Genomic DNA, 11,940 nt, shown 5'->3' on the forward strand with positions numbered 1-11,940 from the left:
GATTCTCTATTGGATTCTGTGATCAAACTCAAATGAGTCATGACTCAGTCTAGTGCCCAAGATTTTAAGAGTTGTTTCTTTTGATGAGAGAGAAAGTGGAAGAATCACCTATTGTCATGGATTGGGATGAGTCGTGATTGTAATTATGGGTACAATCCATTAATCCACCATTCATTTTTCAAGCCACCACCATGTGTCAGACACAGGGAAACACAAAGTCAAGAAAACAAATAAGGCTTCTGATCTCACTCAGCTTACAGGATAGTATAAAGATATTTGAAAAGGAAACAAATGAAAGAAACAAAAAATTACAAATTGTGACAGCAAACAGGGAGATGTGATAGACTAGTAGGTATATTCTGATTAGACGATTTCTGACGATACATCATTGAAAAAATGCAGAGACCAAATGATGAAAAGAGCAAGAAAGGACTGGAATCTGAGTCGGTGTCCAGGGTGTTATTTGAAAAATTGCTGTGACCAGGGTAGGGAGAGCAGAAAAGGCTATGAATGGAGTTGAAATTTACTGGAAGAACACCAAAAAATCATTAAGTAGTGTTTAGCAAATGGTGTAACATTATGACTTTTTTTTTTTTTTTTTGCCAGAGGATGTCTGTGCTCACCAGAGAGAAAGTAAGCCTTAATGGGGCATAGTCATGCTTCAATCCCTTCTATTCCATTTTACCATCCTGTTGGGATTTTAGGCATGCACGCTCATGCACCCAACATGTTTTTCAAGTTCCTGGGGCTGGGATCTTTAACTGCGAGGTTGGCCATGTGAGATCCAGCTCTTTTAACCATCAAGCAAGGAGCCAGTACAACATTACACATTTTTAATAAGACACCCTGCCTATTGAGTGCAGAATACATTAAAATAAAGCAAATGTGGAAGAGGAACATGCTGTAAGGAAGTTCCTTGAAGTAGGTCAGATGAGAGATTACAAGTGGATGTTGGTGGCAGTGGTAAAGAACAGCACATGGACTGAGGTATTTTTGGAAGCCATATGCCAAGATTTGCTCACAGATCGAATATGGAAAATCAAGGAGGTTATCAAAGATGACACTGAATGGATGATAGTGTGATGCATTTACTGATATGTGGAAAAGTGGGCAAGGATAGGGATTGATTAGCCTCTTCAGAGAACTTACACAATAAAAAACATTGCATTGGGACCAGCAGTTAGCATAATAGCTATGTCGCTGAACTCCCATGTAGTCGACTGTGGTTCAAGTCCCAGACCTGGTGGCTTAAACTCATGCCGATGCGTGTGCGTGCGTGCCCAAGATCCCGAGAGGAGAATGGAGAAGGGATTGTGGCGTGACCATCCCCCCTGGGGGTGATTTCTCTCTTTCTATCCCTCTATCTCTCTCTGTCTTTCTGGTGAGAGCACATACCCTATAGCAAAAACCTCTCCAAAAAATTAAAAAATTATTACATTACCTTCTCTCTCTAAATGTAAAACAAAACAACCCTTGTTTCTTACGTAAGTGTAAAGTTTTAAATTGATGACTACTTAAATGGTTTATTTAAAACTATTAAATTATTTCATTGAAAAGTTATTGGAGAGTGGCAGCCCGTGACTTGGTAGTTAAAGCGGCTGGATCTTACCTGACCCACTTTGTAGTTTGAGTCCTGGGTCCAGTGGCTTGAAAAACACCCCAGTATGTGTCCATGTGTGACCAAAATTCCAAAACAAGAAAGAGATGGAGGAGAAGGGATTGCTACATGTTAGTTATCCATGGAAAGGTGCTTTTTTACCTTCCCTTTCTGTCTTTGTGTCTCTCTGGCACAAAACTTCTTTTTTTCTTTTTTTTTTTTTTAAGTTATTGGGAGGTTCCCCTACTGTGTTGGTGCTTTATGTCTAAGTTTGATGTTCTTGTCTCTTTATCAAGCCCTGGGAAATATCAAGAGTTTTATTTTGGTGTGTTGCATTTGAGATGCATGCAAAACTGCTAAGAAATTGGATATACAGGTCACGTGGGCCCCGCTCCCGCTTCCGCGGTTATCTTTCTCTGTCTCCGCTGACTCAGCCATCTTGTTCTTTCTGCATGCTGGTGTTGGAGGACCCTCCCTGCTTTAGATTTACCAATAGCATGAATCAAGAAAAGTTAGCCAAACTTCAGGCCCAGGTCTGGAAAGGCGGAAAGGGTACAGCTTGCAGAAAGAATAAGGTGGTCTACAGAACAGATACAGCTGATGACAAACAACTTAAGAGTTCTTTAAAAAAACTGGCTGTGAATAATAAAGCTGGTATCAAAGAGGTGAATATGATTAAGGATGGTGGGCCAGTTATTCATTTCAACAATCCCAAAGTCCAAGCTTCCCTCTCCGCTAATACGTTTGCAATTACTGGTCATGCAGAAGACAAACCAATCACAGAAATGCTTCTTGGAATATTAAGTCAGCTTGGTGCAGACAGTTTAACAAGTCTTGAGAAATTAGCTGAACAGTTCCCAACACAAGTCTTGGATAGCAAAGCATAAAAACCAGATGACATCTATGAAGAGGATGACGATGTTCCAGATGTTGTAGAAAACTTTGATAAGGCATCAAAGAACGAAGCTAACTAAAATCTTTTCTGGTTCTGGAAGCTGGCATGGACTAGATTTAACAAATCAGTTATGTGGTTCCAAAGTTTTACAGACACGGAGAACATCACCTGTTACTAGTTCAGTAATATAAATATTTTGTATATTAATAATGCTGTTTGTTCAGCATTTTTTGATCATTTGATTTTGCGTTTTGAACTTCCTCCCAGGATCTATCCTTTTGGTCAAAATATGAAGTATTGGTGCAGTTCGAGGGTGTTTTGGTTTTTGATTTTTTTTGCTGTTGTTGCAGTATTTTTGGTGAATGTATGTGTATGGATGTGTGTATGTGTATATATAGTGGAAAGCAAATTGGAAAACAGTTCTATTTATCCTCCTCTTTCCCCAGTAGAAATAAAACAAATCTTTACACTTGAAAAAAAAAAAAAGAAACTGGATATACAACTGTGAGGGCTCAGAGGGCTATGTAGATATATAAATTTAGGAGATGTGAACAAACAGATGGTTTTAAAAGCTACATAAATAGATGAGATCAGTCAAAGGAAATGAGTGAAAAGCCAGATGATGAGCACCAGGCAAAGGAAAATGCAATGAGGTGGCCAGACTAGGAGAAGATGACATCAGGGAAGCTAAGAAGAGAGTAATTCAAGAACGAGATCATGCACAGCTGTGTCTGTGCTTCCACAAGGTCAAGTAAGATGATGTTAGAGAACTGGATGCTATTGTTGGCCTTAGCATAAAGGAGTTTCAGGTTATTGTTGAAGTTAATTGAGAAGCTAATGGAAGGTGAAAAAATAGAAACGATACATGTAGAATTTTTTTTTCAAGAGTTATTTAATTCCATTTGTTGTTACTAGTTTTCTAATTTGATCAGACAGAGACAGAAAGAGAGAAAGGGAAAGGGAGAAAGCAAGCCACCAGGTCCAGGACTGAACCATGGTCATCCATGAGAGAATCCAGCTCTTTTCACCATCCCACCGCCTACAGCCCCCATGCAGTATATTTTTTTGTAATCTGATTGTAAAGGAGAAAAGAGAATTGGGGCAGTAATTGTGGGGATTGTTGTGTCGGGGATGTTTCATTTGGTTTTGTTTTAAAGGATGGCTTTAAGGCTTGCATAAGAGTAGTGATCCAACAGAGAGGGAAGATTGGTTGATGCAGAGGAGTGAAGACATAAGAAGTGAAGTTCTTGAGAGCATAAGAATGAATGTGATTCAGAGCAAGAAGGTCCGAGAAGAGACGATTCCATATGATGCTTAAGTATAGGGAGAGACATATCTAAAATAGTCATCATTGTGTTCTGTTGGCCAACATTTTGTATAAAACTTACAGATCAAACATGTTGTCTTGAGAAATAAGATTTTTGTGTGTGTGAATAAAATACTAGTAAGTGATAAATCACTAGAAGGGAAGACCTTTAGAAGGATATGGGATTTATACCAGAAAGATGCCTCTGGAGAGGAGGTGATGTGCCTGAGTTACACCATCTTCCTGGGGGACACTGGAACAAGATTGAAGCCTGAGAGGAGGTCAGAGAATCACGGGAAGAGCAGGTTAGAATTAGAAGACTGCTGAGCACCCTCTAATAGCCTGCGTCAAAGAGTTTTGTGAAGCCTAGATGATACCCAGCAACAATTTCTCATGTTTACTGACCACTCACTGTGTGGCAGGCATTTTTAAGTGGTTTATACATAACAATTAATCTAATCAGGTTGTTGAATCTCAAAAACCACATGAGGTAGGAGGAGTTATTTTTCCATTTTACAGATGAGGAAACTAAAGTATGGTACTTAGGTAAATTTCCCAAAGTCACACAGTCATTAAGTAGGATCAGATTCAAATTTAGAGCCTCATTACAAACATTATGACAAATGTTAATAGACTATTTCTCTTGTTTTCAAATTTGTTTTATTTTTATTTTATTATGTATTTATTTATTTATTGGAGAGGTTTTTGCTATAGGGCACGTGCACTCGCCAGAAAGAGACAGAGAGACAGAAAGTGAGAAATCCCAGGGGGATTGGGATTGATGACCATGCCACAATCCCTTCTCCTCTTGAGATCTTGGGCACACACACACGTACCCAGATTGACTTTAAGCCACGGGGTCCAGTGATTGAACCACAGTCGACTACATGGGAGTCCAACGACATAGCCATTATGCCAACTGCTGGTCCCTATTTTTATTTTATTTTTAAATTACTACTTTTATTTTGCCAGAGAGCATGTCTGTTTGCCAGAGAGAGACAGAAACAGAAACAGGAGAGGAAGAGAGCATCCCACAATGGGGCATGGTCACACTGCAATCCCCTCTCCATTTCCCCACCCTGTTGGGATTTGGGGCTTGCATGCACATACACCAGGCATGGTTTTCAAGCCATCAGAGCTGGGATTTGAACCTCAGTTAACCATGAGGGATCCAACTCCCCTAACTTGTAGGCTACAAGCCTGCCCAATATAGACTATTTTTCAACAGTGGGAGATTAACTGCATGACTGGGAATTTGGTGCTGGTGGTTGGCTGGCAGCTCAGTTGGAGCAGTTGGAGCTGTTTAATCAGAACTTCAGCTTATTTTTTTATTGCCAGAGGCTGTGTGCATGTACCAGAGATAAAGCGAGAGAGAGAGAGGTAAAGAAAGAGAAAGAGAGAGAGAATCCCACAATGGGGCCTTGTCAAACCATAACCCTTTTTGTCCATTCCTTCTTCCCAACAGGATTTTGAGCACACATGCACACATATCCAGCATGTTTCTCAAGCCACTGGTGCCAGGATTCAAACAGCAGCAGATCATGTTGAATCTGGCTTCCTTAACTGATAGGCTACAGGACCTGCTCAAGGAACCTCATTTCTGCTCACATGGGCCCTTGGAAATACCCATGCTTCCTCACGGCATGACAGATGGGTTCTAAAACCCCCTGAGAATGAAAGTGACAAAGCACCTTTAACCTCATCTCACAAGTACTAGAATGTTATTCCAAGTCATTAAAGCCAACCCACATTCAAAGAAAGCAAAACTAGACTTCACTTCTCAATGGGACGAGTAGCAAATAAAGTGTGACCATCTATTTTACCACAGTCGGACTTAACATTTTTGGAATTTGCTGTGATTTTTTTTCTCATCTTAAATAAACACTTTCCTTCACATCTGGCTTTGCATATGTAATTTTGTCTCCTTTCTCTTATGGAGCGCTCCCAACTGTGTAAGTCTGACACCCCTAAAAGCCTAGATCCAGCCCTGATGAGAAAGGTTGATGCCGTCTCACAGTCCAGAGGTAGACACTTTGGGGCATGCATGACTTCGATTCAGAGAAGAATTCTTATCTTGCTTTTTTTTGTTTTAATTTAAAATGAAAATTAGCCTCAGTGGCATTAGGATCATCTGGGGGGTAGATGGTAGTATTATGAGCACTGATCTTGGTGGATTGTGGAATTACTTGTGAGAATTAATTTCAATTTTGTGTAAAGTCACTTGTGTCAGCGGCAGGCAGACCCTGCATATTTAGCTGTGCTTTTCTACTCATGTTTATTTGCTGCGACCAAAAAAAAAAAAAAAAAAAAGAGAATGGACATACTAACCAGACAGAGGTATATAACATACCCTTGCTTTTCTAACTAGAGCTGCAGTGCTGGGATCTAAAAAATTAAAGCCAAAGTGATCAGATTTTTGACTTCTCAGCACTCAGCAAAAAGGAGAGACGAGGAAAGAAATGTTAAAGACAGGAGCAATTTTTCTCCTTCTGTGAATGACAAATAACAGTGTTCAGGGTGACAACAACAAAAAAAATAACCCTTATACTTTCCAGAAGCATTCCAGATAGGTTGTAAGATCAAAAAACCAAATACATATGAGAGCATTATTAAGGAGATATTCACAAACAGCATTATACCCAAATTCCAAAGTCAAATTCTAGGTATGGTCCATCATGAAGGCATGAAAGAATCTGCCAAACTATAATTACATGGACTGTTGCATTATAAATAAGTGCACTAAAATAGACTCGTACTCATCCCAGGAGTTCAAGCCACCTTGGACTGTCTATCAGGGAGACATCGGAAGTCACTTCTAGACTGGAAGAATGATTAAATACTGATGACTACAGAGGATCAGGGGAAAAAAATTAACTTTATTTAGCCTCTGTGTGAAAAGTAGGCAGACTATCAGTTTGAAAAGCTGCCCAAAAATATTTCCAGGGCCTTTGCCAGTTTTCAGTGTTTCGTGGAGAAGGTAATTGGGAGCTATAAGTTACCTGGAGACATTTATGTCTTTAGATGATATAATCAATTTTGGCAGGATTGTGGAAAAGCCAGAACAAAGAAATAAAGTTAGGAATGGCAGAGTTGTTGATGTCTCTTGATAAGTATTGGGTCGTTGGAAAAGTCATGATGCATTTTTGCATAGAAAAACATAGAAAAATACGTCATGACTTTTCCAACGACCCAATATTAATGCCAACAAGCCTTTATAAATTTTTTTTTGGAGAGGTTTTTGCTATAGGGCGTGTGTGCTCCCCAGAAAACAGAGAGAGACAGGGAGACAGAAAGCGAGAAATCACCCCCCAGAGGGGATGGCCACACCACAATCCCTTCTCCATTCTCCCTTCAGGATCTTGGGCACTCATGCACACACGCCAGGTGTGAGTTTAAGCCACCAGGTCCAGTACTCGAACCGTGGTCGACTACATGAGAGTCCAACGACATAGCCATTATGCTAACTGCTGGTCCCAAGCCTTTATGAATTTTATTAGCCTAGTCAAGATAAAACAAGAGTAGATACTGTTCAAAAAAAAAAATGGCTACTTGTCCAAACTTTATTTGAGGTTGGTGACAGAGAAGACTATGAAGAACATTTTCTAAATGCTAAACCATTAACAATTTGACAGATTACAAAAAAAGGTCCAAGGTAAGAAAAACCACAGTACACCCAGCTCATGACTATGTGGCCTCTCCAACTTTTTAGGGATTTTTGGTTGAATACCCATGATAGGCAGTTGAGAAAACCTAACTTGACCTTCACAGACCTTCCCATGCCTTTATTCCTTATATAAATATCAAAATAGAAGTTCAGCCCAAAGAAGGAAAACATAAGCCACTATCTGTTGGATTATAATCTCAGACATTACCCACACCTTTGTTTTTTCTTGCTGTAAAATGGACCATTACAGGCAATCGACAGGGATGCCAAAGGAATGACAGACCAATAGCAGTATACCACTATTCATGCTCTGCCAGGCCTAGTTAGGACCCTTATTCTCCTTTCCCTCTATAAGAATTCAGTGTTCACAGCAGATTCACCATCTTGTTTAAGGCAGGAGGGATGGAGAAAAACACCAAGAGGTTCTAGATCATCTCAAGGGCTTCAAATGTTTTCTGCAAGCAGGGAACAAAGAACTTCTATGTAGGGAGCTGAACTGAGCAGACTGCAGTGTCCTATCCAAGGGCAAGTGAGATAAGTGGTGTATTGCTCCAGTTTTTTTGTTTGTTCTTTTTTCTTTTTTTTTTTTTAAATGTTTATTATGACAGAAGTAGCATGCATGTGATGTTGAAAATTAATACAGGGAGTCAAAAGTTAAAATTTTACCTTCCTATCACCCAGAGATCCCCATTGTAATACCTTAATGTCTACCCTTTCAGAGCTTTCTCTGTGCATGTAATGTGTACATACAGCAGACTCCCTTATCTGAGGTTTCATATTCTGCAGTTTAATTACTTTTATTCAACTGTAGTCTGAACATGTTAAATGGAAGATTCCAGAAACAAACAATTCATGAGTTTTAAATTGCATGCTTTTCTGAGAAATGCAATGAAATCTTGTGCTATCCCACCTGGGATGTGAATCATCTCTTTCTCCAGTGTGTCCATGCTGTATAAGGTCAATAGTCACTTAGGAGCCATCCAGGTTATCTGATCGATAAAATATAATATATATAGGGTTTGGTACTATTCATGACTTTAGACATCCACTAGGGGTCTTGGAATGTCTCTCCCATGATAAGGGGATACTACTCAATAATAGACTCATATGTACTATATACATACACATATGCATATATCAACACATATGTAATACATATATAATACATTATACTATTAATACCTGTTTTCTTTTTTTATAGATATCATTTCAGACTTTCAGAGAGATTGCAAAAATAAAAATAGCATAAATAACATTCGTGTATTAGTCTACCAGACCCACCTGTTGTTAATATTTGACTCTACTTGCTAGTCAGTTGTCCTATCTATGTATCTATCTTTTCTTCTCTGAATATATTTTCTCTTCTGAGTATGTTTTCCCTAATTTCAAGATGGTAAATAACCTGGATCACTGAAAAAAGAAAAGTATTTTAGAATTAATCTATTAGGTCATTGAAAGAGTCATGATGCATGTTTGCATAGGAAAACATAGAAAAATATGTCATGACTTCCCTGATGACCCAACAACATCGAGATAGGATACCTGAAGGCTGCATTCAATCCTAACGAAAGACTTATACTGCCTCCAGCAGGGCCTACCTGTGCTGGCTGCTCACCTGAAGGCCACTCAAAGCAGAAAGCCACTGTGATTAGTGAGCATGGATTTTTCTGACCTTGGACCCTAGTGTTTATAACCTGATACAGTTACTTGCTTTTTACCTGCTATCTTACCTGGGAACAGAAATCATCAACATGAGTGTTTAAAGTCCAGGAGATTCTAACTTCCTTTCTTAAGAACCTAACAGCTTATTTTCCAGCCTCTAAACAAGGTGTGCTCTAGAAAGTTTGCTTGGAAAGAAAGAAAGAAGGTTTGGGGCCAACAAGTGGCAGGGTGGTTAAGAGTGTTGGACTCCCATGTTGCTGACCGTAGTTCAAGTCCTGGACCTAGCAGTTTGCTTTCCCACTTTATCTCTCTCTCTCTCTCTCCTTGCTCTTATTCTGTCTCTTCCTGGTCAAATTTAAATGAATAAATAAAGTTAAATAAAAAGTAATCATTTTAAAAAAAGAAAGAAGGTTTGTTTTGGATAGTGAAAGGGGGAAGAAAGACAAGAAAAGAAGAGAAGAAAGGAAGAAAAGGAAGGAAGAGGAGGAAGGAAGAGAGGGAGGGAGGAAAATGAGATACAAAGATATATACACACTTAATATCTAAGTTTTCTAAAATGGTCTTTAAGGTTTCATTTTTTATTCTGATTTCAAATGCTGTGACTTTCCAAAAAGTCAGTTTCACAAAAGTAAATTAGTAATTTGAAGCCAAATGGAACTAGCTTTTGATTATCTATACTCTTATTCATCTCCAATTGTGCCAATAATCAAAAGCTACAGAATGAAAGAAAGCTCGGATTCTCTAGCTACAGAAAATAAGGCCGAGGAAAAAGCAGCACATCAATTAGGGCCTCATGGTATATCAGTAATAAAGCTAGGAATTAAACTTTCATGTTTTAACTTCCAGTGTTAGAGTCACTAATTGACACTCTTCTGCTCTTAATGAGCAGTGATTATTTTAAAAATACAGAAGTTCTACTTTTTGACAATGCTGAGCACGCTGCTGGCTGTATTGCATTTCTGGTATCATTGACAGTAGAAATAAAATAGTCCGATTAGGTCATCTTGTCCACTTTCTGTGGACAGGACGATGTCTATTAAACCACAATGACTCAGCTGATGAAAATTTCACTGTGGACTGAGGACTGGATTGCAGAACCCAGCCTACAATAGGAATCAGGTTAAATGGGGTAATGGAAGGGACTTGTTTTCTTAAAAAAGCAAAATCAGACTGGGACTGGGTAAATACCCAAGAGGTAGATCACCTACAGCATCACAATGCTGTGAGTGACTGTGAAGAGGCATAATTGATCTATGGACAGGGTAATGTCACACACCTGCAAAGCATTTCATATCTTTCTTAGGGAGTCTTGTCAACAGAGATGAGTTCCTGGCCTTCCCTGTAGGCAATTTTATTTTGTTCTGTTTTCGTAGCTAAATTGAAAATCAGAATAGAATTTTAAAAAACACATATGTTCACTTATTTCTTCTATGAAAGAAATAAAGAGAAGGAAAGAGAGAGACAAATACTCACAACCGGGTCTTCATGTTGTGATCCATCCTCAGCCTCAGCGAGCCCAGATCATGGGCGTGCACACATACCCTGCATGTCCAGAGAGGCCCTAAGATGTGAACCTGAGACCTCTCTACATGGATCCTTTTCCATTACTGTTGTGCCACCAGCTGACCCCCTAGATAGAAATTTTAAAAAGTGTGATAGGTAGGTGGCGTGGTGGTTAAGGGTGTAGGACTCCCACATGGCCAACCATGGTTCAAGTCCTGAACCTGGCAGCTTGCTTTCTCACTTTCTCTTTTTCTCTCTCTGTACCTCTCTGATCAAATTAAAATAAGTAAAATGAATAAATAAAGTTAAATAAAATAATTTTTAAAAAGTGTGATAGAGAATTTTTTTCCCCTAAGTTTCTTCTACAAAGTAGAGAGAGAGATACAGTTACAAAATAAGCAACTCCCAACAGAATCCTCACTCTGGAATCCACCCCTAGTCTCAGTCGGTCAAGGTCAGGGACATGTGCATGTGCCTGGCATGTTCTCCGAGGCCTTAGGATGTGAGCCTGGGTCCCTCCTATGTGAGTCCATGCCGTGCCACTGTCTGGCCTGACAATGAGTTTTTCTTCAACACATAACAACTTTTAGCTCCCAAATGTTTGAGCAGCTTTCCACAACCTCTGCCCGGTACCACATCCTGCTTGTATATCCTGGTAGATCACTGGAAAGGATACTTTATTGGTGTCCTTCCAATCGGGGCAGACCCCTCAGGTTTCACGTTTTAGCTTCTCATTTTTGCTACCTGCTGCCTTTAATTCCTATTCCTCCTCACCCCTCTTTTCTCTAGTGTAACTGTATTGGCCTGCTTCCCGTTTCTCAAACATGCTCCAGAACTTCCCACCTCAGGGCCATTGTACTTGCTGTTTCCCCAAGTAAAGGCAAAATGTCCTTGAGTTACTTCTTTCAGATCTTTACTCATATTCTTGGTGAGATTATTCCAGGACATGCATCAAAAGTTTTAATCCCCTTCCATAATCCCTTTGCCCTGTGTTCTTAAGTTTTTAAAAAAATTTGACAGAGCGTGTGTGCACTTGCTAGGGAGGAGGAGAGAGAGAGGTAGAGAGAGAGAGAGAGAAAGAGAAAACCCTCTACAGGGAATGATCACACAGAATCCTTCTCCTCCATCTTTACCTCCTTTCAGGATTTTGGGTACACACGCATATGCAACTGGCGTGTTTTTTTCAAGACGTCAGGTCCAGGATTCAAAACATACAGTTGGCCATTTGGGATCAAGCTGACTTAACCATGGGCTGGCCTCTCTGTCTCTTTTTTAAAAAAAAAAAAAAAAAAAAAATATATATATATATATAC

General features: G+C 39.5%; 1 pseudogene; it reads left to right on the forward strand.

Moving 5' to 3' along the window:
• Nucleotides 1–2,094: 2,094 nt before the first annotated feature.
• On the forward strand, nt 2,095–2,484 carry LOC102489610 (transcription factor BTF3 homolog 4 pseudogene; annotated as a pseudogene).
• Nucleotides 2,485–11,940: the final 9,456 nt, after the last annotated feature.

Source organism: Tupaia chinensis, unplaced genomic scaffold (assembly GCF_000334495.1).
Source record: "Tupaia chinensis unplaced genomic scaffold, TupChi_1.0 Scaffold143593_1, whole genome shotgun sequence".
In the NCBI taxonomy this organism is placed as follows: Eukaryota; Metazoa; Chordata; class Mammalia; order Scandentia; family Tupaiidae; genus Tupaia; species Tupaia belangeri.